The following is a 27,287-nucleotide window of genomic DNA, read 5'->3' on the forward strand; positions in this document are numbered from 1 at the left end:
GTTAGTGTCAGAAAGACCTGAAGTCAAATGCAGCCTCAGACACTAGTTTGGGCAAGTCACTTAACCATGGCTTGCCTCAGTTTCCTCAATTGTTAAATAGAGAAAATAATAGCACCTGTTTGTCTATAAACAGGATGTTTGACTCCCAAGGTTGTAAAGAAGATTAAATGAAATAATATTTGTAAAACTCTTAACACAGTTCTAGCATATAGTAGGAGCTATACAAATAGCTATTAATATTAAATATAATCATTCAATGACTAAACCAACACTAAAGTTTTTTTTTATTTTTACAATCCAAATGAGGTCACAACTAGTTATCACAGTCACAAAATATTTATGATTCCAATCATGTGAGAAGATGCTTAGGAGATCGAAAGTCTGTTTAAAAAAATTCTTTGCTTTATAGCCTCAAGCTAGAGGGTCATCCAAAGATCTTTTCTCCTGCTGTTTTTTTGTTTGGATTTTTTCTTTTGGAGTCAAATGCTGCCTTGAGGCTGAACCTTTATACCAAGAATTGCTTAGACATTTTCATTTCTCAATGTCCTTTTTGTCCACAAACAGGATGTTAGTTGGTATTGAGTCTCTTAAAACTTGGCTTTTTGCCCCATACTCAACTGAAGAGTATCTTAAGGTCTCTTAGTTGCAAAAGTCAATGGCATTTTCTCATTATTTATCCTTTGTGACCTCTCTGCAGCTTTTTGACACTATTCATCATGATATTCTTTTGGAATTTCTCTCACTCCTTTTCCATCTACATAGACAACTTTTTTCTCCGTGTCCTTTGCTAGATCACCATATAGCTTCAGTCTTCATTGTAGGAATCCCCTAAACTCAGTTCTGTGCCCTCTTCTATGTCTTTTTCATTGGTGATTTCATCAGTTCCCATGAGTCCAATTAACATCACTAAGCAAAAGATGTCAAGGTATTTGGAGACACCCTGTTTCCCTCTGAGCTTGATATAACAACAATCCTTTGTGTTCTAAATGATCTCACCCTCTGGCAAAATGTGTTGCTTTGATCAGCATCAGGTGTTCACTGAGGGATTTATAATTTTCATATTAATCAATAACTGTTAAGATTTGTTGAAACTCCTATTTTTTTCTCTCTCTCTCCACACACACACACACACACACACACACACACACACACACACACACACACACACACATAATGTATAAACACACACAATTTCATTTCTAAACTCAAGCCTACATCAACAACTTTACAGTTAAGGAAACTGAGACCTAAGTTAGGGATGATATCTTTAAAACCTTTGGTCTTGGAGAGAGAATGTTAGAGTTACAACAGTCTCTTCTATATACTTTATATTCTTCCCAAACTAGTCTTGTTTGTTATTCCTCTGACTCAACATTCTGTTACCTTTTGACAGTCTATCTCCTATATAAGGGTGTGCTGGATCCAGCACAAACTGCCTAATTTGAGCTGATACTTCAATTTTCATCATGAACAATTACATTTCAAAAATAGGTAATGCTATAAACCAAGGTTTGATTTATTAATTTGGGTATCTAGATTTAAGAAAGTGATAGAGGAAATGTTAATGATTCAAAATAAATTTTAAAATACTGCAGCCTTTTTTTTTTCCCCTAGTGTGATAGGTTACTGGGACTACTGGAACGCACATGCAGTTACTTTTGGAGAAACAGAGAGGAGATTTTGTTGATAGTCCAGTAAAACTGAATCAAACAGGAGAATTAGTGTAATTGTAAAGTGGATCATGTTCAAATTGTGGTTGAACTATTTGTGAAAGATTTCCTTGCATTATTATAGGAGGGGTCTTTTCTCCTTCTTCCACAACAAAGAGGATTAAAAACCCATCTCTTTTCCTCCTCTGAGCATTCCCGCTGCTAGTCTGTATTTGAGATAACAGCATCACAACAATCAATAATTTTTTAATAATCTGCTTGTTTTTCCTTTTACCCCTTTTATGCTATCATCTTCTCTGTATCTTTTCCTGTTGTTTATTTGCTTTTCTTTGAGCAATTCAGTGTTCACCTCCATCTGTAGAGATACAAAGAAAACCTGGCCCTCTTGTTAGTACCTTGTTAGGCCCTTTCTATATTCCATCCTGATCTTTCCACATAACTTATTCATTAAGTACCTTTTGTACAAGTTGTTTGTTTACTTTAGAATTGCTATTTCTGGGGGCCACTAGGTGGTGCAATGGATAAAGCACGGGCCCTGGAGTCAGGAGTACCTGAGTTCAAATCCAGTCTCAGACACTTAATAATTACCTAGCCGTGTGGCCTTGGGCAAGCCACTTAACCCCGTTTGCCTTGCAAAAACCTAAACAACAACAACAAAAAAGAATTGCTATTGCCATCAACTGGAGGATGGCAGTAGTATTTCATGGCTGGATTTATACGTTGTTCATTGAATGTTAAGTAATGGTATGTATAACATGCCATGTATATCCTAACTTTAGGTTTGTTTCCAAAATTCCCCTTCTTTTGTTTTGGAGAAAAGTTTTCAGTACCCTGTTGCCACATTCTACAACGTGCCTGGCCACGGGGGTTATAAGGTATTCCTGTTATATGTATAATGTTAAATTCCTTGCAAAGAGTTCCAAAAGACCTAGAAACATATGCTGGATCATTAACTATTTTAATGGAAACTGGGACACCATGAGCAGAGAAACAGATCAAATGACAGATAACATCCTTAACTGATTCCCCTGCTAACAGTGTAGCCATAATAAAAGAAGAAAAAGTGTCCACAGTGACATGCCCATATTTCTGTCTTCCAAATGAAAGTTCATGAGTGACATCCATTTGCCACAAATCATTAGAGAATTTACCCCTGGGTTTTTTGGGGACCAAAGATAGATGGGTGGAATAGGACACATTGAACATGTCTTTTTACTATCTGTCTAGCCTCTTCTTTGGAGATGTGTTATAGAAGTCTAAGAGACCTCTCTGAAAGGTGAAACCATTCATGAGCTTTATGGGTCTCTTCTACAGTACCAATCAACAATTTGTCAGCTATGTCATTTCCTTCAGAAAAGGCCCTGGTAAGCCAGAATGTGAACAAATATGCATGCAGAACAAAGGATGTAATGGTGCCCCAATACATGATTGAAGGTCTTGGAACAATTGCAACATAATATCATCACTCTGTTTAAAGAAAACAGTTTCTATCCTCTTTAAGATACCTGCCACATATTGACTATCTTCTATCCAGTTGATGGGATGTGGTATGGTAACATCTTCAAAGCAGAACAGTAAAACAGAAGCCTTATATTTTTTTGTAGTGTCAGTATAGACAGTATAGCCCTGCACTGGTTCTGACTTACTACCTTTGAAATATCCCAGGGTCAATTTTGAAATAATTGCTTAACCATTTAAGGAGTCCCAGTATAAAAATTGTTATTAACAAAAACCTGCCAGAAATCCATCCTCCATTATAAATCCTTTCATAATAAAGCAATTCTCCATTTTCCTAACTTCTTTTTAATAGCAAAGATCAGAGAATTCCATGGATTAGTATTTTCACCTATATGCCCATTTTTGATTTGTTCTTCAGTAATTTGTTTTAGAACTTCTATTTTTCCTTACTTAAGAGCCACTGATCTATCCAAATAGGCTCATTTGATTTCCATTTTATTCTAGGGGGCATTAATTTTTCATTTCTTGCAGTGGCCCCTATGAAAAATCTGTAGAGACGGTGAGTCTCTTGCATAAGTCTCTTCCCCATAAAATCATGGGAAGTCCTTGTACCACATGTGGTCTAATTTTCCCTGTTTATTTTCAAATTCTCAATCTCTTATACAACCTTCTTCTAACTTTACCATTTTTGCTTCTTTAAAATTAAACATTAAATTCTTAGCCTACATGAAATATAATGTTTCCATGCTGACATCTCTGTTTTATAAGCTTATTTTCTTTTGTTCAAATACACTCCTATTTCAAAAAGAAAACAAGATTCTCTATGAATTTAGTTTTATATATATACATGTATATATATAAAATAATTTCAAAAAATCCAATGTAAAACTTTTACCAATGCCAGGATTACAGGATACATATAAAATTTTTTCTTCTTAAATAATAAATATTAAGTAAGAAATATTCCCTTTACGAAACACTAGGTGGGGATGGAAGCAAGATGGCAACAAGAGCAGATCCTGTCTTAGGTGCTCTCTCTCATAAATTTTCAAAACTAAGGACTGTAACTAAATTTTTGAGAAACAGAACCCACAAAGGGACCCAGTGAGGTAGTTCTCCTACTCAAGGTAACCTGGAAAAGAGCAGAAAGGCTCTGTTCCCCAAAGTTGGAGGGGCAGCCCGCTGCGGCTCACAGCAGCCAGGGAATTTCATGACCTATGCCCCAGGCAGCATGGGGCACAAATTGGTGGAACAGCAGGGGACCTCTTCCACAGTGAGAACAGCCCTCAGGGCACACAGCAAGCAGCCTGGCCAGCACACTCCAGATCCAGGAAACAGAAGCAGGCAAAGCCAGTAAGCAGGAGCCCCCAGGGCATGAGCCCATTGATCCTAGGGAGGGGAGTGAAGAGAGAGAAACTGCAGAGCTCTGCCCCTGGAAGAGGACTCTGGGGCTCTGACCACATTCAGATCCTGGTCGCAGTCTAGGCTCCTCCATAGAACAGCAGCCCCCCCCCCCACCTCAGCCCCATTCACAGACCAGGAGGGAGGACAGAGCCTCACACACTGAGATCCTTGTGGGAGTATCCAAATAGCTCAGGAAGTACCCCAAAACAGGCTTACACTGGGAAAATGAACAAGCAGAGAAACAAGAGGAACACCATTGAGAAATATTTTGCATATGAGCCCAAGAAGGATCAAAACACCCAGTCTGAAGATGAGGAAGCACAAGCTCCTGCATCAAAAGACTCCAAGAAAAACAGAAATTGGGCTCAGGCTATGACAGAGCTCAAAAAAGACTTCGAAAATCAAATGAGGGAGTTAGAAGGGAAAACTGGGAAAAGAAATGAGAGAGATGCAGGAAAAACATGAAAATGAAGTCAGCAGACTAGTCAAGGAAATCCAAAAAAATGCTGAAGAAAATAGCATGCTAAAAACCAGCTTAGGTCAAATGGATAAAAGAGTTCAAAAAGTTATTGAGAAGAAGAATGCTTTAAAAAGCAAAATTGGCCAGATGGAAAAAGAGATAAGAAAATTCTCTGAGGAAAACAAATCCTTCAGACAAAGAATAGAACTCAGGGAGATTGATAAATTTACCAGAAATCAGGAATCAATACTTCAAGACCAAAAAAAATGAAAAATTAGAAGAAAATGTGAAACATCTCATTGAAAAAACAACTGATATGGAAAACAGATTTAGGAAAGATAATTTAAAAATTATTGGAATACCTGAAAGTCATGATCAGGAAAAGAGCCTTGACATCATTTTCAAAGAATTACTACAGGAAAATTGCCCTGATATCCTGGAAGCAGAGGGCAAAATAGAAATGGAGAGAATCCACTGATCCCCCTGAGAAAGAGATCTCCAAAAACCAGCCCCCAGGAATATTATAGCCAAATTCCAGAACTCCCAAGTCAAAGAGAAAATATTACAAGCAGCCAGAAGGACACAATTCAAATATCGTGGAGCTGCAGTCAGGATCACACAGGACTTAAAAGCTCGTAGGGCTTGGAACAGAATATACCGGAAGGCAAAAGAGCTTAGAATGCAACTGAGAATCAACTACCCAGCAAAACAAAATGTCCTCTTCTAGGGAAAAGGATGGAGTTTCAATGAACCAGGGGAATTTCAAATGTTACTGTTGCAATGGCCAGAGATGAATAGAAGGTTTGATCTTCAAATACAGGACTCAGGTGAAGCATAGAGATTGGAGGAGAAGGGGAAAGTAGGAGGGACTTAATGATGATGAACTGCATGTATTCCTGTATAGAAAAATGACACTGATAATACTCATATGAACCTTCTCAGTTAACAAAGCAGGTAGAGGGAGCTTTTATAGATGAAGCACAGGAGAAAGCTGAATTTGAAGATAAAATATGGTGTAAAAATGGAGTCAACAGGAAAAACAGAAATGTAATGGGAGAAAGAAAAAGGAGAGGGGGAATAGGCCAAGATATTTCATATAAGATTTTTCTTTATTACAATGAGCTATTGCAATGATATGGAAGGGGAGAAGGCAAGGGGGAATGAGAGAATCTTTGCTCTCATCAGAGGTGGCTAGGAGAGAAAACAGCATATTTACTCAATGGGGTATAGACATCTGGAGTAAGAAGGGGGGGGACAGGGGGAAGGGGTGGGGATGTGAATGAAGGAGGAGAGGATGGACCCTGGGGGGAGAGTGGTCAGATACAACACATTTTCTTTTTTACTTCTTGCAAGGGGCTGGGATTGGACGGCCTGTCCGGGACCATAGGGCTAGGTGGATGCTGGGCCTAGGGCCTCTTGGCCCCAGGGCCAGGGATCTGCCTGCTGTGCCACTCAGCTATCCCACAGCAGAGTCAGAATGAAAGGAGAGAGAAAATATAGTACATGGTAGTGGAGAAATACTAAAGGAGGGAGTTGGGATCAGTAATGGCAACAGTGGAAAAATATGAAAGTAACTTTTGTGATGGAGTTATCATAAAGAATGTGATCCACCTGTGACAGAGTTGGTGGTGTTGGAACAAAGACTGAAACACATTTTTTATTATTATTATGGGGGGGGTTGCAGGGCAAATGAGGCTGGATGGTCTGCCTGGGGCCGCATAGCAGGGTGATCATTGGGTGTCTGAGGCCGGATTTGGACCAGGGTGCCCCTGGCTCAAGGGCCACTGCTCTGTCTGCAACCCAGCCACCCCTACTATTATTACTATTTTATTTTATTTGGGTCTTTTTTTTCTCTTTTTTTGGTTTTTGCTGGGCAGTGGGCTTGGGGTGGCTTGCATGTCACACAGCTGGGTGATTGTTGGGTGTACGGGGCCAGATATGGGCTTGGGTGTTCCTGGCTCCAGGGCTGGTACTCTGTTCATTGCGGCACCTGGTCATACTTACAATTATTACTATTATTTTTTTATTTTAATTTTTTTCTCCCCCCTTTACTTTATCACTGAAGCGAGTATATTTTTTTTAGGGGGAGGGGGTATTTCGTTTACTCTTAAACAAGAATATTTTATTAATGTATAAAAAACATTATTTGTACAAAATGAGAATAAACAAATATTAAATATATATAAAAAAAGAAAGAAACACTAGGTGGAAGAGCACAGCTTTTAACAATTTCTCTGAGCCAAAAAGACATTGAGAGATATAACCTTGTTGGCAAGGTATTCTGCGGTTTTTTAATAACAAATTTTTACAAAGGTGATGGATGATATTTTGATTCATTCATTGTTATTGTAACACAATCTTAAAGTTTCAAAAAATTGTCTGAATCTGTTCTTATGCAAAGTTTACTAATTATACATAACACATTTCAATTTAATGTATATTCCATTTACTCCCTAAAACTCTATAATACATAAAAATTTCTTGAGACCAAATGTTTCTTTTTTTTTTAAACAAGAATACATTTTATTTTATTTTTCCAATTACATGCTTTGGTATTTTTTCAACATTCATCCATTTGTAAATTTATTAGTTACACATTTTTCTACTAGCCTGCCTGACCTTCTACCTTCTCTTGGTGTAGAACAATCTGGCAAAAGTTACACGTAGATATTTCTGTTTAACATATTTATAGTCATTTTGTACAAGAGAATTAGGACTAAGTGAAATGAAAGAGAACTATGATATAGGAGGGAAGCACTTATCTTTTTTCTTTTATTTTTTCTTTAATATTTATTCTCTTTTTGTACAAATAATGTTTTTTTATGCATTAATAAAATATTCTTGTTTAGGAGTAAACGAAATACCCCCTCTCCCCATAAACATAGACTTGCTTCAGCGATAAAGTAAAGGGGGGAGAAAAAAATTAAAATTAAAAAAATAATAGTAATAATTGTAGGTATGGCCAGGTGGCACAATGGATGGAGCACCAGCCTTGGAGCCATGCGCACCCGAGCCCACATCTGGCCCTGTACACCCAACAATCACCCAGCCGTGTGACATGTAAGCTACTGGAACTGCCCTGCCCTGCAAACACCAAAAGAAAAAAGAAAAAAAGACCCAAAATAAAATAAAATAGTAATAATAGTAAGGTTGTTGGACAGAGCACTGACCCTTGAGCCAGGAGCACCCGGGTCCAAATCCAGCCTCAGACACCCAAAGATCACCCTGCTGTACGGCCCCAGGCAGGCCACCCAGCCCCATCTGCTCTGCACCCCCTCCCAAAATAATAATAATAAAAAATGTGCTTGAGTCTTTGTTCCAACAGCAACAACGCTGTCATGGGTGGATCACATTCTTTATGATAAGTCCATCACAAAAGTTACTTCCATATTTTTCCACCGTTGCCATTGCTGATCGCAACTCCCTCCTTTCTTATTTCTCCACTACTATGTACTATATTTTCTTTCTCCTTTCACGCTGACTCTGCTGTAGGGTAGCTGAGTGGTGCAGCAGACAGATCCCTGGCTCTGGGCCCAAGAGGGCCCGAGCCCCCATACCACCCCTTAGGCCCAGCATCCACCTGGCCCTATGGTCCCGGACAGGCCATCCAATTCCAGTCCCTTGAAAGAACTAAAAAAGAAAATGTGTTATATCAGACCACTCTCCCCCCAGAGTCCATTCCAGAGTCCATCCTCTCCTCCTTCATTCACATCCCCACCCCTTCCCTCTGTCCCCCCCCTCTCTCCTTCTTACTCCAGATGTCTATGCCCCATTGAGTATATATGCTGTTTCCTCTCCTAGCCACCTCTGATGAGAGAGAAGATTCCCTCCCCTTGTGTTCCCCCCCTTCCATATCATTGCAATAGCTCACTGTAATAAAGAAAAATCTTAGTATATGAAATATCTTGGCCTATTCCCCCTCTCCTTTTTCTTTCTCCCATTACATTTCCCTTTTTTTCTATTGACTCCATTTTTACACCATATTTTATCTTCAAATTCAGCTTTCTTCTGTGCTTCAACTATAAAAGCTCCCTCTACCTGCTCTATTAACTGAGAAGGTTCATATGAGTATTGTCAGTGTCATTTTTCTATGCAGGAATACATGCAGTTCATCATCATCAAGTCCCTCATATTTTCCCCTTCCCCTCCAATCTCTATGCTTCACCTGAGTCCTGTATCTGAAGATCAAACCTTCTGTTCAGCTCTGGCCATTCCAACAGGAACATTTGAAATTCCCCTGGTTCATTGAAAGTCCATCTTTTTCCCTGGAAGAGGACATTCAGCCTTGCTGGGTAGTTGATTCTCTGTTGCATTCTAAGTTCTTTTGCCTTCTGGTATATTATATTCCTAGCCCTATGAGCTTCCAATGTAGTTGCTGCTAAGTCCTGTGTGATCCTGACTGCAGCTCCACGATATTTGAACTGTGTCCTTCTGGCTGCTTGTAATATTTTCTCTTTGACTTGGGAGTTCTGGAATTTGGCTATAATATTCTTGGGGGTTGGTTTTTGGGGATCTCTTTCTCGGGGCGGGGGGATCTGTGGATTCTCTCCATTTCTATTTTGCCCTCTGCTTCTAGGATATCAGGGCAATTTTCCTGTAGTAATTCTTTGAAAATGATGTCAAGGCTCTTTTCCTGATCATGACTTTCAGGTATTCCACGTGCTCGCTCTGGCAGAGGTCCCTAACTGTTCCCCCACTTTGTGCCCAGTGCTCCCTGGGGCATAGCTCATGAAACTCCCCCGCTGCTGTGAGCCTGGGCTCCCAGGGAGGCTGAAGTTCTTTCGCTCTGGTGGCTGCCAATCTGACCCCGGGGGAGCAGAGCCTTTCTGCTCTTTTCCAGGTTACCTTGAATAGGAGAACTGCCTCCCTGGGTCCCTCTCTGGGTTCTGTCTCTCAAAAATTTAGTTAGAGTCCTTAGCTTATGAGTTTTATGAGAGAGCTCCTAAGATGCAATCAGTTCTTGTTGCCATCTTGGCTCTGCCCCCGAGACCAAATGTTTCTAAAATCCCTTTTTTATGATTACAAAATTTTCTTAATAGTTCTCTTAATAATTTTATAAATTCAAAGCTCATATTCAAAATTACCTTACATTATTTTCCTTTCATATATATATATATATATATATATATATATGTATGTATATTTAACATGCTAAGTGAGACCAGTCCAAAAAATAATTTTAGGGACAATTTCAATTTCTTCTAGGTCCCTTATAAGCATAATTTGCCAAATTAGTAAATTAAATTCTATTACTCTATCAGACCAGAAAAGAGACAACAGAAAAATAATAGAACCCCTTCTTCTCCAAAAACAACATGATTCTCAGAAAAATCTCCCTTTTTGGTGCCAATCAAAAGTTTTGGACAAAAGAAGATCTAATTTTGAAAAGAGAGAATGGAAAGAAGATTGGCCTATCAGAACACAGAGAACAGCAAGCCTGAGAGACATCTGAGAGTTTTTTTCTGCCTGTATTTTACAGCAAATACATAGAGACACATAAAAGGAGTAAGAGCATTTAGAACCAGAGAGCCCCCCCAAAATCTGGGGAAACCCTACTCTGCTCTCACACTAGAGGGTTTCTTTAAACATTACACAAAGACAAAAAACCAGATAAACATACACACACTCTGGGCAGAAAACAGAACAAACGCCACCAAAGATGACAAATCTTCCAAGAAACCAGAGGAAAAATGCCGAGAACATTCCATTTTTCACAATACATTTTTCCATTCAAAGGTTTTAATATCTAACACTTCTTGATTTTAACTATAAATAACTGTAACTTTTGAGAAGGCAAGCAATCACTCAAAAATCCCTCAACCTAACTGCAATATCCCCTGTCCCCCTTCAGTTTAGAGTAAACCAAATAACTTTTTTTAAAGGAACAGCCCTAAATCTTTTTCTGGGAGTGGAGTCTTCTATTATTAAATCCTCAATCGTCCCATTATTTTCTGTAATAATCAAATTATGTACTTTAAAATGAACCTGATTATCTTGTCTTTCTGATATTAAATAGCGATTTTTTAACATTCTGTTTTATTTTATGAAGTCTTCATGAAACAATTTTCTCTCCTATCTAGTGCTTTTTCTTAATTCCTCTCTCAGTTAACTTCAAGCTCTAGATAAGGGAGCCATGAGCTGTCTGTTTCAGCCTAGCAAGAAATTGTACAAAATCTTCATTAGCTCCTTGTTTTATTTTTGTAAATGAGATATTGCCTCTTTCCTTTTCAGGCAATTTTGGCCATCCCTGTTTCTTCAAAGCCTTATATAATAATCTTGTATGAGTTTCTTTATTTGCAACTCCTAGTACTTGTCCCATGATAAGATTTTTCTTACCTCACCAGTCCATATATACTGGGGCTGCAGCTGGAGGCCTCTTTTCCTTCTAGAGGCTCATCCGCCCTGGTTGAAGTCCTTCTGTAATCTTCCCCTAATCCCTAGGGGGCCCCACATTATGGGTGACACTTGATAGGTACACTGACTACTTTGAGTGTCCTTCGCCAAGGAAGAACTATTCTCAGCTGAATGAGACAGGAGGCAAAGGTAGTGAGCACTCCAAATTTTATTAGGTGCACACATCAGCTTATATCCTAGTCTACCCCAGTATTCTTGGACAACTCATGCTACCAGCTTAAGCTCCAATCATGTTAAAGATTACACATCGATTAAATCATTACATATTGGTTAAACAGTTACACATTTTTATGCATACTTCATTGCTCCTATGGTCATGCGATTCTTGATCAATGTCAGGAAAAACAGAGGAATTGGGTCATGCTGGTCTCCTGAGAAACCGAACCAGTATATTTGCAAAAGAACAAGTGGTCAAGAGGGTCTTTAAACCGTTACCTTTGTTGTTTCACAACTATGGTCCTCAAGGATCCCTCACTGGAGAGTTGGTTGTTAAATTCTTGCTAGCATACTCCTGGTTCTTTGCCTTAAATGCACTCTCTTCTCACAGTCATCTCTGTGATTCTAAGTTTTCTTCAAGGTTGAAATCAGATATTGCCTCCTTTTTTATTTTTTTGGAGGCAATCAAAGTTAAGTGACTTGCCCGGGATCACTCAGCTAATAAGTGTCTAAGAATAGATTTAAACTCAGGTCCTTCTGACTCCAAGGCCAGTGCTCTATTTGCTGTGTCCACCTTGATTCCCCAGATGTTACTCATATGTAAGCCTTTTTTTGATTTCAAATTTTTAATGTTTGAAAGTTTCGTGAGGCTTTCTAGGCCCCTAATATCAATTCTTATCACTTGAGGTATTGCTGTTGGATTGACTCATTGACTAATGATAATCCTATATCTCTTCTCCCTTCCACCTTTGCCCTTCTCTGTTCTTCACTAAATTCCCTGAGAAAGTAGTCTATATATACTCCACTTTGACATTTCTTGATCCTTTAAAGTCTAAACTTTTTTCAGTCGGGCTTCAGATCTCATTTTGCAACAGAAACTTTGCTCTCCATAGTTACCAGTGATTTCTGAATTCCCAAATCTAATGCAATAACTTTTCTAAGTTCTTATCCTCCTTGGACCTTTTTGCAACTCTGACATTTGATCATCATTTCTTCCTGGACATTCTCTCTTCTCCAGTTTTCCATGACCCTGGTCTCTCCTGCTTCTCCTCCTATCTGTATGACTGGTCCTTCTCAATCTTCCTTCGCTGAATCTCCTCCTTGTGCCCTATACCTCTCTTAGTGATCTCATTAGCTTCTATGATTTCCATTATACTCCTGGCCAGATAGAGCTACAAATCCAGCTCTAATCTCTCTCATGAGCTACAGACCTATAATGCCATTTGCTCAAACATCCAGTAGGTATCTCATATGAAAGAGAACTCATTAATCCTCCCCAAATGCCCTCCTTAACTTTTCTATTTCTTTTTTTTCACAGGTATAACATTTATTAAATTATGTACTATTCCTCAGAGAGTGGAGGGAATGGAACTCAAAATTAAAAAAAAACAAAGGATAAAAATAAGTTTTATATGATATTGAGGAATAATATAAATTATTATTTTAAGAAAGAGATCAGTGGTGATTTTGAAGAAACTAGTGAATGATTAGGTCAGAAATCACATTTCAGGGGTTTTAAAATCAAGTGAGAGCAAAAGAAGTGGAGAAATTGATTCAATGACTTTCACAACTTTACCTGAGAAGATGAGGTGAGGTTACCAGCTAGTAGGTATGCTAGTTGTTGAGTTTTTTATTTAATTTTATTAAAGATGTTATATAAGTTTTACAATTTTTTTTCTTTTAAATTAAGTTTTATTAAAGATATTATTTGAGTTTTACAATTTCCCCCCCATCTTGCTTCCCTTCCCCCACCCCCCACAGAAAGTACTCTGTCAGTCTTTACTTTGTTTCCATGTTGTACCTCGATACAAATTGAGTGTGATGAGAGAGAAATCATATCCTTAAAGAAGAGAGACAAGGAGTCTAAGAGGTAACAAGATCGGGCACTAAGATACCTGGTTTTTTTCCTAAATTAAAGGGAATAGTCCTTGAACTTTGTTCAAATTCCACATCTCCTTATCTGGATACAGCCCAAAATTGTTCCCAATTGTTGCACTGATGGAATGAGCGAGTCCTTCAAGGTTCAATATCACCCCCATGTTGCTGTGAGGGTGTACAGTGTTTTTCTGGTTCTGCTCATCTCACTCAGCATCAATTCATGCAAATCCCTCCAGGCTTCCCTGAAATCCCATCCCTCCTGGTTTATAATAGAACAATAGTGTTCCATGACATACACATACCACAGTTTGCTAAGCCATTCCCCAATTGAAGGACATTTACTTGATTTCCAATTCTTTGCCACCACAAACAGGGCTGCTATGAATATCTTTGTACAAGTGATGTTTTTACCCTTTTTTCATCATCTCTTCAGGATATAGACCCAGTAGTGGTATTGCTGGGTCAAAGGGTATGCACATTTTTGCTGCCCTTTGGGCATAGTTCCAAATAGCTCTTTAGAAAGGTTGGATGAGTTCACAGCTCCACCAACAGTGTAATAGTGTCCCAGATTTCCCACAACCCTTCCAACAATGATCATTATCCTTTCTAGTCATATTGGCCAATCTGAGAGGTGTGAGGGGGTACCTCAGAGAAGAACTTTTCTATTTCTATCAAAGGCACTACCATCTTCCATGTCACCCAAGCTCACAACTTTAATAATGTCCTGGACTCCTCACTCTCACTCTACATATCTGATCCATTGCCAAACCTTGTCACCTTCTCAGCCTTTCTATTGTATCTTCCCTCTTTACTCACACAGTCACAATCCTAGTTCAGACCTTTAGCATCTTGCCAGCATCCCAGAGGACTAAGGTACAGCAAGGGAGCAGCAGTCCTGAATATTGGCTAGTCAGTCAACAAGCATTACTTGATCATCATATTGATCCACTTTCTCTCTCTAAATTTAAGTATCTTAACTTTCTTGTTTAAAAAAGGGAATTGGTTAATAGGTTAGACTATACCAAAAACTATATTGGAAGAATTAAGACCCACATTAATGATCAATCTGTGTTGAAAGGAAGCAACTATGTGGCTAGATTAGACAAAAATCCACTATGGACATCGGAAAGGCTTCCTTACATTGATTACACAAGCTGGAAGTCTTCAGGAGTGAGACACAGTTAAAACAGTTGGTAGAGGGGCGGCTAGGTGGTGCAGTGGATAAAGCATTGGCCCTGGAGTCAGGAGTGCCTGGGTTCAAATCCGGTCTCAGACACTTAATACTTACTTAATACTTACCTAATTGCCTTGGGCAATCCACTTAACCCCATTTGCCTTGCAAAAACCTAAAAAAACAAACAAACAAAAAAACAGTGGGTAGAAATGTATCCTACCTGTCAAGTGGTACAGCATCAAAAGGTTCTTGACTTATAATTGGACTATAACTCCATCTTCCCACAAAGAAAGAGCACACTCAAACGTAAGCTGTGGTTTAACACATTGCCAAACCCGGTTGATGAAGGAAAGGCAAAAATAGTCCCTGTTTTCCAGAAATTTATATTCTAAGAATTACACCCTATAAAATTATAAGAATTGTCAAAAAGATACTTTTATAGAACTAGATAAAATAATAACAAAAGGCATTTGGGGAAAAAAAAATCTAAGTATCAAAAGTAGCACTTACTGACCTCAAACTATGTTCTAAAGCCACAGTCATCATAACATCTGGCACTGGGTAAAAATATAGAAATAGATCACAACAGACTAGAAAAGAAAGGATCAGTGACAATGGAACTCAATAATCTAGTGTTGAATAAAGTCGAAAACATGATTGCTTTATGATTTAAAAAAACTGCTGGGAAAGTTGGAAAGTATCCTGGCAGAAATTCAATTTAGACCAACACCTTTCACCACATTCTACAATATGTTCTAAATAAATATGACCTTAATATTTAATATTATACTATAAAAAATTAAAAGGCAGCAAAACATAGACATCTCACAAATGTGAGATGTATTCTTATTAGTTTATTCTTTAATTTTCTTCAATTACATGTAAAGATTGTTTACAACATTCATGTTTTGTATACTTTTCTCCCTCCCTCCCCAAGACAGCAAGTGATTTGATATCAGTAAGCATGAACATTCACATTAAACATATTTCCAGATTAGTCATACTGTGAAAGAAGAATCAAAGCAAAAGGGGAAAACCATTTGAAAGAAAAAAAAAGTTTAAAATTTAAAAATACTAAGCTTCAATCTGCATTCAGACTCCAAAGTTCTTTCTTTGTGATGTGATGGCATTTTCCATCTCAAATCCTTTAGAATTGCCTTTGATCATTGTATTGCTGAGAAGAGCTAAGTCTATCATAGTTGATCAGCACACAGTGCTGCTGTTACTATGTACAGTGTTCTCCTGGTTTGAGCACATGTATTCTTGTTCAAACAAGATATAGAGACAATTGTCAAAGATAAAATAGATTAACCTTGATTACATGAAATTAAAAAGATTCTATATGGATAAAAAATTGTAAATAAAATTTTATTGATGTTTTCTCTTTCTTACCTCACCATAATTCACGTATTCTAATTCCTTCCCCTCCCAAAAAGCCATCCCATATAATGAGTAGCAGTTTTTTAGAGGGAAAAATCATTAGAACATGTAATCAAAATTGAAAAGTCTGAAAATATGTGCAATGTATAACTTCTCCCCTCCACAAAGGGTTGGGAGCATCCTCTCACATCTCTTCATTTGAGTCTTGCTTGACCTTTATAATTTTTTTACATTTACTTTTGATTTTTTTATGTCATTGTTACTTACATTGTTACCATGTATATTGTTTCCTTGACTCTGTGTCCTTTACTCTGCATCAGTTCATAAAAATTTTTTCCATGTTTCTCTTTATTCATAACACATCACTTCTTTCATCACCATAATATTCATGCACTACAATTCATTTAGTCACTCCCTAATTGATGGTCATCTATTTTGGAGCATGTGGAGACTTTCTTATTATTGATGACTTCCTTGGGAATAAGACAAGTAATAAAGTCCCTGATACAAAGAATATGAATATTTTAGTCATTTTATTTACATAGTTCCAAATTGCTTTCCATACAAAAGCAAAATTGATGCATTTAAAATATAAAGGAATGGAGTCAAATGAGAAAAAAGTATCAAATTTATTTGATGTGTTTGGTATTGAAGATATATAAGCAATTAACATATATATATGTTTTGTGTGTATACACATGTGTATGTGTGTATATAACATGCATGGCTAAAAGCCATTGCCCAATAGATAAGAGGCTAAAGAATAGGAACAAAAAATTCTCAAAAGAAGAATTGCACACTATCAATAAACACATGAAAGAATGCCCTAAAGCACTAATCATAAGGCAGATCAAAACAACCCTGAGCTTTCATCTCATATTCTGAAAACTGGTAAGCATGACAAAAAATGGGAATGGTTAGTGTTGGAAATGCTGCTAAAGATGGGAATAATGGTATATTATTGGTAGAACTGTGAAAAATAACCATTTTGGAAAGCAATTTGGAAACAGGCAAGTAGAAAGAAATATGAAAGTCCCCATATATACCAAAATAATTATAGCAACAAGAATTGGAAAACAAAAGTAGATTTCCATTGATTGGGGAATGGCTAAACAAATTGGTACAAGAATGTAACAGAATATTACTAAGCTATAAGAAATGAATGCAATGAATATAGAGAAGCATGAAAAGAGTCACAATAATTAATGCAAAGTGAAGTTAATGGAGCCAAGGAGAAAACTACAACAATGGAAATGAAAAAAGATACACACACTTACAAATCAAGTGAATGCTGCAAAATTTTAAAGAAAGAGCATGACTTAAAAGAAGATATTCTAAACCAGCAGCCTTTTATGAAGGTGAGAGATCCACAAAGGTTGAGAATTATACATGTTTTCAAATGTTTTTTGATTATATTGATCAACTATCCTGATTTCCCCCCCCCTTTTTCCCCCCAACTTTTAAAAACTGCTATTTGTTAACTTGACTTCTTGGGAGAAGCATTTCCCTGGAGCATGAGGGATGTCTCATGACTGTGGATCAAAAGTAGGTCAAACTGAAAGTAAAGATAGTTATTAGAATGCTAAAGAATCTCCATTCCAATACTAAGGAATGCTAATGCTCCTAAAGAGAGCAAATTCAGATTTCCAGGATACAGATTTCTTTTGTACAACCTCACAGGTATGCTTAGAGTACACCATCAATCAGTACATTTCTAAAGAAATTTAAAATAGAAAACTGAAGCATACAAAAATATTTATGACAACTCTTTTTGTAGTGACAAAGAATTGGAAATTGAGGGGAAGTCTATTATTTGAGGAATGGTTGAACAAATTGTAGTATATGAATGTGATGGAGTATTATCATAATACTGTAAGAAATCATGAGTGGTCAGACTTCATAAAAGTCTGGAAAGACTTACATGAATTAATGCTGAGTGAAGTGAGCAGAACCAGAACACTGTACACATTAACAACAACACTGGATAATGATCAGCTAAGATGGACTTGCTCATCTCACCACTACAATGAGCAAAGACAATTCTAAAGGACTTGTGATAGAAAATACCAACTACAACCAGAGAAGGAACTATGGAGTCTGAATGCAGAACAAAATTTACTATTTTCAATTTTTAAAAGGTGTTTTGGGGGGTGGAGCCAAGATGGTGACAAGAGAGGATCCTGTCTTAGGCACTTTCTCATTAAACTTCTAAACTAAGGACTCTAGCTAAATTTTTGAGAGACAGAACCCACAAAGGGACCCAGTGAGGTAGTTCTCCTACTCAAGGTAACCTGGAAAAGAGCAGAAAGGCTCTGCTCCCCAGGGTTGGAAGGGTGGCCCGTCAGAGGGGTGGCCCGCCAGAGCAAAAGAACTTCAGCCTCCCGGAGGCAGTCTGAGAGCGCTGGGAGACGTGGCTCACAGCAGCGGGGGAATTTCCTGATCTACGCCCCGGGGAGCACCAAGCACAAATTGGGGGAACAGCGGGGGACCTCTGCCAGAGCGAGCACCTGAAGCCCAGCCCTCAGGGCACACAGCTAGCAGCTTGGCCAAGGCAGTCCAGATCCAGGAAACAGAAGCAGGTGGAGCCAGTAAGCAGGAGTCCCCAGAGCATGAGCCCATTGAACCTAGGGAGGGGAATGAAGAGAGAGGCTGCAGAGCTCTGCCCCTGGAACAGGACTCTGGGGTTCTGACCACATTCAGATCCTGGTCACAGTCTAGGCCCCCCCATAGAACAGCAGGGCCCCCCCCCACCTCAGCCCCATGGCAGAGGGGGACGCATATGGTCATTCACAGACCAGGAGAGAGGACAGAACCACACACACTGAGACCCTTGTGGGAGTGTCCTAAAAGCTCAGGAAGCACCACAAAAACAGGCTAAGGCTGGGAAAATGAGCAAGCAGAGGAAACAAGAGGAACACCATTGAGAAATATTTTGCCTGTGAACCCAAGAAGGATCAAAACACTCAGTCTAAAGATGAGGAAGCACAAGCTCCTGCATCAAAAGACTCCAAGAAAAAACAGAAATTGGGCTCAGGCTATGACAGAGCTCAACAAAGACTTTGAAAATCAAATGAGGGAGTTAGAAGAAAAACAGAAAAGAAATGAGAGAGATGCAGGAAAAACATGAAAATGAAGTCAGCAGCCTAGTCAAGGAAATCCAAAAAAATGCTGAAAAAAATACCATGCTAAAAACCAGCTTAGACCAAATGGATAAAAGGGTTCAAAAAGTTATTGAGGAGAAGAATGCTTTAAAAAGAAAAATTGGCCAGATGGAAAAAGAGATAAGAAAACTCTCTGAGGAGAACAAATCCTTCAGACAAAGAATAGAATTCAGGGAGATTGATGAATTTACCAGAAATCAGGAATCAATACTTCAAAACCAAAAAAATGAAAAATTAGAAGAAAATGTGAAATATCTCATTGAAAAAACAACTGATATGGAAAACAGATTTAGGAAAGATAATTTTAAAATTATTGGAATACCTGAAAGTCATGATCAGGAAAAGAGCTTTGACATCATTTTCAAAGAATTACTACAGGAAAATTGCCCTGATATCCTAGAAGCAGAGGGCAAAATAGAAATGGAGAGAATCCACCGATCCCTCCGAGAAAGAAATCCCAAAAAACAAACCCCGAGGAATATTATAGCCAAGTTCCAGAACTCCCTAGTCAAAGAGAAAATATTACAAGCAGCCAGAAGGACACAATTGAAATACCATGGAGCTGCAATCAGTATCACACAGGACTCAGCAGCAACTACATTGGAAGCTCGTAGGGCTTGGAATAGAATATACAGGAAGGCAAAAGAGCTTAGAATGCAACAGAGAATCAACTACCCAGCAAAATTGAATATCCTCTTCCAGGGAAAAAGATGGACTTTCAATGAATCAGGGGAATTTCAAATGTTCATGCTGGAATGGCCAGAGCTGAACAGAAGGTTTGATCTTCAAATACAGGACTCAGGTGAAGCATAGAGATTGGAGGAGAAGGAGAAAATATGAGGGACTTGATGATGATGAACTGCATGTATTCCTGTATAGAAAAATGACACTGATAATACTCATATGAACCTTCTTAGTTAATAGAACAGGTAGAGGGAGCTTTTATAGTTGAAGCACAAGAGAAAGCTGAATTTGAAAATAAAATATGGTGTAAAAATGGAGTCAATAGAAAAAAAGGGAAATGTAATGGGAGAAAGAAAAAGGAGAGGAGGAATAGGCCAAGATATTTCATATAATAAGATTTTTCTGTATTACAATGAGCTATTGCAATGATATGGAAGGGGGGAAGGCAAAGGGGAATGAGGGAATCTTCACTCTCATCAGAGGTCATTAGGAGAGGAAACAGCATATATACTCAATGGGGTATAGACATCTGGAGTAAGAAGGGGGGGGACAGGGGGAAGGGGTGGGGATGTGAATGAAGGAGGAGAGGATGGACCCTGGGGGGAAAATGGTCAGATACAACACATTTTCTTTTTTAGTTCTTGCAAGGGGCTGGGATTGGATGGCCTGTCCGGGACCATAGGGCCAGGTGGATGCTGGGCCTAAGGAGTGGTATGGGGCCTTGGGGCCTCTTGGCCCCAGGGCCAGGGATCTGTCTGCTGTGCCACTCAGCTACCCTACAGCAGAGTCAGAGTGAAAGGAGAGAGAAATTATAGTACATGGTAGTGGAGAAATAAGAAAGGAGGGAGTTGTGATCAGCAATGGCAACGGTGAAAAAATATGGAAGTAACTTTTGTGATGGACTTATCATAAATAATGTGATCCACCTGCGACAGAGTTGGTGGTGTTGGAACAAAGACTGAAGCACATTTATTATTATTATTATTTGGGGAGTGAGGGGCAAATGGGGCTAGATGGCCTGCCTGGGGCCACATAGCAGTGTGATCTTTGGGTGTCTGAGGCTGGATTTGGACCCCGGTGCTCCTGGCTCAAGGGCCAATGCTCTGTCTGCTACCCAGCCACCCCTACTATTATCATTACTATTTTATTTTATTTTAGGTCTTTTTTTTTTCTTTTTTCTTTTTGGTTTATGCAGGGCAGTGGGGTTGAGGTGGCTTGAATGTCACATAACTGGCTGTTTTTTGGGTGTACGGGCCCAGATATGGACTTGGGTTCTCCTGGCTCCAGGGCTAGTGCTCCATCCATTGCACCACCTGGCCATACCTACAATTATTACTATTATTTTTTATTTTAATTTTAATTTTTTTCTCTCCCCTTTATCATTTAAGTGAGTCTATATTTTTTGGGGGGAGGGAGTATTTTGTTTATTCTTAAACAAGAATATTTTATTAATGTATAAAAAAATTGTACAAAATGAGAATAAATAAATATTAAATAAAAAAATTTTTTAAATGTGTTTTGCTTTATATTTCCCCCTCTCATTTTTCCCTTTTTGTTTTGATTCTTCTTTTACAACATGATTAATATGGAAATATGTTTAACATAGTTATATATGTATATCCTATTTTAGATTGTTTTCTGTCAGGGGAATGGGGGAGGAAATGGTGGAAGGAAAAGAAATGTAGAACTCAAAATCTTACAAAAAAATGAATGTTGAAAGCTTTCTTTAAATGTAGTGGGAATGATAAATACATTTATTTTTTTTTAAAAAAGGAAAGCAAAGTAAAAAATTTCACAGGAGAAGGAAGGATAGAGAAATAGGGTTACCAGCCAGGAGAGAGAAAGGTTGTATTTGGAATGCAACTGGCAGAATTTTTTATAAGAATAAGAAACATACACAGTTAAAGAAGAAGAAACAAGAGGAAAAGATCCAATACAACTGTGAAAGCAGTCCTTTTTAAGACAAAACTCTAGGGTCTCTTCTCCAAAGGCAACAAGTAGTTGTACTAATAGTAGTTGAGCTCATTTGTTTAATCATATCCTGTATAGGATTTAGACTTTCTAATATTAGCTCACTAGGTGGTAGGAGGATTTCTATATTGTTAGTCCAAAAATATATCATGAAATATTGGTAGTTCTTAATTTGCCTTCACAGTTATATTGGATGATTCTCATGGAGGGAAAGTTATTCTAGAAAAAATATGATGATGTAAAATACAAAGATTTTGTTATTGTTCAGCCATTTTACAGTCATGTCTGACTCTTTATGACCCCACATGAGGTTTTCTTGGTAAATATATTGAAATGGGCTTGCCATTTCCTTTTCCAGCTCATTTTACAGATGAGAAAACTGAGACAAACAAGGTTAAGTGACCTACCCAGGATCATACAAGTTAGTAAATGTCTGAGGTCAGATTTGAAGTCAGGAAGATGAATCTTCCTATCTGTAAGTCCTATATTCTATTTGCTACACCCCCTAGCTACCCATGAAAAACAAGACATCAATAAAAAACTTATTAAAAAAGAAAAAAAATAGTTCATGACTATATACACATATATAGTTAGTCCAGAGTGATTAAAATGGTTTTTTTTATTAAGAATCTTAATAAATGGGGGGCAGCTAGATGGCACAGTAGATAGAACACTGGCCCTGGAGTCAGAAGGCGCTGAGTTCAAATTCAACCTCAAACACTTAATAACTACCTAATTGTGTGACCTTGGGCAAGTCATTTAACCCCATTACCTTTTTTTAAAGAAAGTTTATTTATTTTGAGTTTTACAATTTCCTCCCTTCTTGCTTCCCTCCCCCCCCCCACAGAAGGCATTCTGTTAGTTTAACCCCTATTACCTTACAAAAAACAAAAAAAAAGTCTTTAGAAGGCCAAGACAGAAACTCCTTGGTGATGTGGCTTAAGGTTGAAACTCATACTTCTCCAATTAAAAGCATTGTCATAGTGATTGGCTGTCCGGAACCAATACCTAGGGCAATGTCCTTTATTGCATTAAGCTGTTGATCTGATCTCAAATGGGTCCAGGAGGGAGTAGTGACTATTTAGGAACATTAACTCCAAAAATGTCTTTTAATTTATTAAACTCTTTTCTTTTTTCAAGATTTCCATAAAAGTGATCCAAATTACCAGTCATGTTAGAGATCATGGAGTAGACTATACCAGAAATATATTAAATATGAATATTATTAATCAAAATTGTTTTTGGCAGATGTGCCTAAAACACCAAACAATATACTACTTTTGCATACAGTCTAATGTTCTGCCTCTTTGCAAGTGACTAGAATGTCACTTCATCTTTCATCTCCATGCCTTTACAATGACTGTCCCCATGCCAGGAATGCTTTCTCTGCCACTAAATTTCCCTGGCTTCCTTCAGAACTCAACTCATATTCCATCTCCTACAACAGTTCTTCCCAGGTCTCCCTAAATTACTCTACCTAAATTCCCCTTGAAGACTGCCTTCTACTTGAGCAGCTAGGTGACAAAGAGATAGAGCAATTCAAATCCAGCCTCAGACACTTACTAGCTGTGTGACCTTGGGTAAGTCACTTCATTTCATTTCTCCTACTGTAAGATGGAGATAATAACAGCACTTACCATGCAAGGTCGTTGTGAGGATAAAATAAGATATTTGTAAAGTGCTTAGTCCACATACAGTAAGTGCTTAATAAATGCTTGCTACCTTTCTTTCCCCATCTTCCCTGTATATCTCTTGTGTTTCCCTTATTTCCAGGTTATACTTTGCAGTGTCCACACACATGTTGGAGAGCATGGAGTAGACTATATGATTAATACATGCTTGTTCCTTTCTGTCCCCTCCTATCCTATTTCTTGTGTTTACCTTCTTAATTCCAGATTGTACTTTGCACAGTGTCCATAGATAATAGGTGCATAGTGTTTATTGACTGGCTGATGTCATCTTTCTCCTATCAGACTGCAAGTTCTTTTATAGTTAATACAGAGGAATTGACCTTACTCAGCTAAGTATATTTGTTATAAAGGTTTTTGCTTTTCTTTTTTCCATTCAACTCACAGGGAGATAAAAATGGATTTCTGCTCATTAAAAAACAAAAAAAAGCAAATTTAGAAAGAATTCAAGAAAAAAAAATTGGCCTGGGGCAGGGGGGGCTATTTTGGTCTTTCTTTGGATCACCTGTCTAATAGACATTGTGAGTTCTCAAGAAATGTTCCCCATCATAAACAGTGGTACAGAGAGTTTCTCAAGTCATTACAGTCCCATGGATTCTAAGTAACAGGCACAATTAAGTATCTTTTCTACACTCCCAGGATTAATATTCTAGGTTGCAATTTTTGCTTTAGCACCTAAGTGGAAAATGTTACAGAAGCAAATTCAAAATCACCTATTGTATTGTTATAAATCATATACATATATATACACATGCATAGATAGATAGATAGATAGATAGATAGACAGATAGATAGATAAGATAGATGTAGCATATAATCCCAAGGATTACAGCTAGCAGTGAGATAGCATAGTAGATCAGATGCTAGATCTGAAGTCAGGACATTGTGCTAAACACCACATAAAAGTAAGATATACACACAAGAGACATACAGAGTAGATGGGGAAGGAAAGGGAACATGGAGTTCAAATTTGGCCTCAGAGGCTTACAAAGCCCTCTTTGCCTCAGTTTCCTCATCTGTAAAATGAGCTAGAGAAGGAAGTGACAAACTACTCCAGTGCCCAGTCAAGAAATCCTCAGTTACAAAGAGTAAGACTCAACTTTGCAACAATCCCAAGAACCCACAAATACAAGGCCTGTTACAGTTTCAGAACAATTTCACCGGCATTCCAAAGCCTTCCCCAACCCCTCTGTGCACACCTACCCCATTCCCCTTTCTACTAGTTTGAATACATTTAAACTGGACTGCATTTTGAAGCATCCTTTCACATGTTCCTCAATAGGACCAACATTTTAGGGCAGGAAGGAGTCTTCAGAGGACATCTAGCCAATGTTTTTCATTTTACAAATCAAACCCAGAGGAGTCACTTTAAGGTCACCTACAGTTGTAAGTCCTGGGGTTAGAATGTGAAACCAAGATGTGATTGCAGATCTGGCACTATTTCTTCTGTTTCACAATCTGAAGAGTGAGGAGAGGCTAGATAACACTGGATAGCCAAACTCGAGACAAATCATGAGGATGGGGGTGGAGGCACAGGATTGGGAGCAGAAGTTGGACTCTCCAGGCAATAGAAAAAGTCATAGCTTCAAGATCATAACAGTATCTTACAGAGTGACTGGGTTTTTTTTGTTAGAGAATGGGTTGAGGGAATCAGAAGACCATTTAGAATGTGCCAGGATGGAGCGGCTAGGTGGCATAGTGAATAAAGCACCGACCTTGGAGTCATGAGTACCTGGGTTCAAATCTGGTCTCAGACACTTAATAATTACCCAGCTGTGTGGCCTTGGGCAAGCCACTTAACCCCATTTGCCTTGCAAAAACCTAAAAATAAAATAAAAATAAAAAAAAGAATGTTCCAGGACACCCAGGTGGGTAGAAGAGCTCAGGAGACTGGGTAATTTTTCAGATTTTTTTCCAATTCAACTCTGCCTTCCCGCTATTCTGTCCCTCCCTCTCTCCCTCTCCACATTTTGTTTCTATTGATGCGTCTGTATAATAACAAAGTAGCTTGGTGTCACAGTAGATAAGAGTGCAGGTCCTGGAGTCAGGAACTCATCTTCCTGAGTTCAAATCTAACCTCAGATACTTTCTAGCTGGATCACCCTGGGCAAGTCATTTCACTGTTTGCCTCAGCTTCCTCATCTGTAAAATGAACTGGAGAAGGAAATGGCAAACCACTCCAGTATCTTTGCCAAGAAAACCCCAAATAGGCCACAAGTGTTGAACAACTTAACAGCAATCACAGATAGCATTTACTGTATACAATGAATCATCACTGATTTCTCAACTATAGACCTTCATTACCATTTTATTCTAAGCTTCTTTGGCAGTATGAATTCCCACATTTTTCTTCTCATTACTTTTTTTTTGCAAGGCAATGGGATTAAGTGACTTGCCCAAGGTCACACAGCTGGGTAATTATTAAGTGTCTGAATTCGGATTTGAACTCAGGTGCTCCTGACTCCAGAGCCAGTACTCTAACTGCTGTGCCACTTTGCTGCCTCTCATTACTCTTTCAAAAATTGTTTCTTCCTTGAATCCTTCTGATGTGTCCATTTTTCATTTTATTGGGTACTAAGGAATTTCTTGTGTGGTTTCTTATGGTCTATGGGGATCAGTTTCAGAATATCTTCCTTCAGATTTTTGTGCTACATTTTTAATCTTCCTGCCCAATTTCCCCACCTGTATCAATATGCTTTATGTTGTCTTTAAGTTTGACTTTTGCCTTTTCATCACATTCATTTCCAAATATATTCCTTCCCTTTCAAAGTCTGAGAAACTTTTCTTGTACCAGATTTAAAAAAAAAAAAGGCTTTTTTAGGGGCGGCTAGGTGGTGCAATAGATAAAGCACCGGCCTTGGAGTCAGGAGTACCTGGCTTCAAATCTGGTCTCAGACACTTAATAATTACCTAGCTGTGTGGCCTTGAACAAGCCACTTAACCCCATTGCCTTGAAAAATCCAAAAAAAAAAGGCTTTTTTATTCTTTGTCACAAGAGATGGTGAAGGCTAGTTTCAGCAGATGAATGAAAAGTTGAAGTATATATCAATGAAAGGTTTTTAAGTTTAGAAGATTCAAGGCATTTATTGCTTTGGACAACACAGGCCACAAACAAGTCTGATTCCTTGGACCATGAGAGGAGGAGAGAGTCGCATCTCCATCTCTGCTTGTATGGCTAGGCTTGGATGTTAGAATCACAGGACTCATTTGTGTTTTCTTGCGCTATTTACATTATTGTGGGCACTGTGCCAGCTGGCTCCTGGCTCTGATATTGTCACACTTCAGTTCTAAAACATCTATCTGAATTCAGAGTTGTGATTTCTTTCAACAAATTACTTTTTCATTATATTAATGCTCCCTTTTGGTTTCACCATTTCCCAGTAGATGAGGCACTCATTTTGTTTCCAGTTCTTTGCTATCATGAAAATTGCTATCACCCAAGACTTTTCTGTCTTGGGTTATGGTGAGTAGCATCTTTGAGCTGGTGTACTGATTCATTTCTGTTGGTGTGGATTTTCTTCAAAATATTTCTGGCAGGCCCAGTCTGTTAATGTTTTAATAGGTTTTTCTGAAGAGACCAAGGAGATAGGTTTCCCTAAGGTCTCTTGCCACTGAGACTATTCTGGGCCCTAAACTGGCCTCAGCTTTTTGGTAGATCACTTTGCTTACAGAGAAAAGATTAAGTCTTCTAGTGGCCTAGGGCTGGGGCTCAGCAAGAGAATCAGCTTTTAGTCCCAACCTATTAAAAGCTTGTGTGTCTAGGTGTCTGAGAGGGGTGGGAGTTCAAAG

The 27,287-nt window shown here is 38.4% G+C and overlaps 1 long non-coding RNA gene across 1 annotated transcript in view; it reads right to left on the reverse strand.

Annotated features, from left to right (window-relative positions):
* The window catches only part of LOC141500359 (uncharacterized), an 85,191-nt gene extending 73,601 nt beyond the window's left edge, over window positions 1-11,590 (reverse strand). The window contains exon 1 of the long non-coding RNA XR_012471914.1: window positions 11,329-11,590. This is a non-coding gene — a long non-coding RNA (uncharacterized LOC141500359). The remainder of the gene's footprint in view (window positions 1-11,328) is intronic.
* Between the last annotated feature and the right edge of the window lie 15,697 nt (window positions 11,591-27,287).

Source organism: Macrotis lagotis, chromosome X, assembly GCF_037893015.1.
Source record: "Macrotis lagotis isolate mMagLag1 chromosome X, bilby.v1.9.chrom.fasta, whole genome shotgun sequence".
NCBI lineage: Eukaryota > Metazoa > Chordata > Mammalia > Peramelemorphia > Peramelidae > Macrotis > Macrotis lagotis.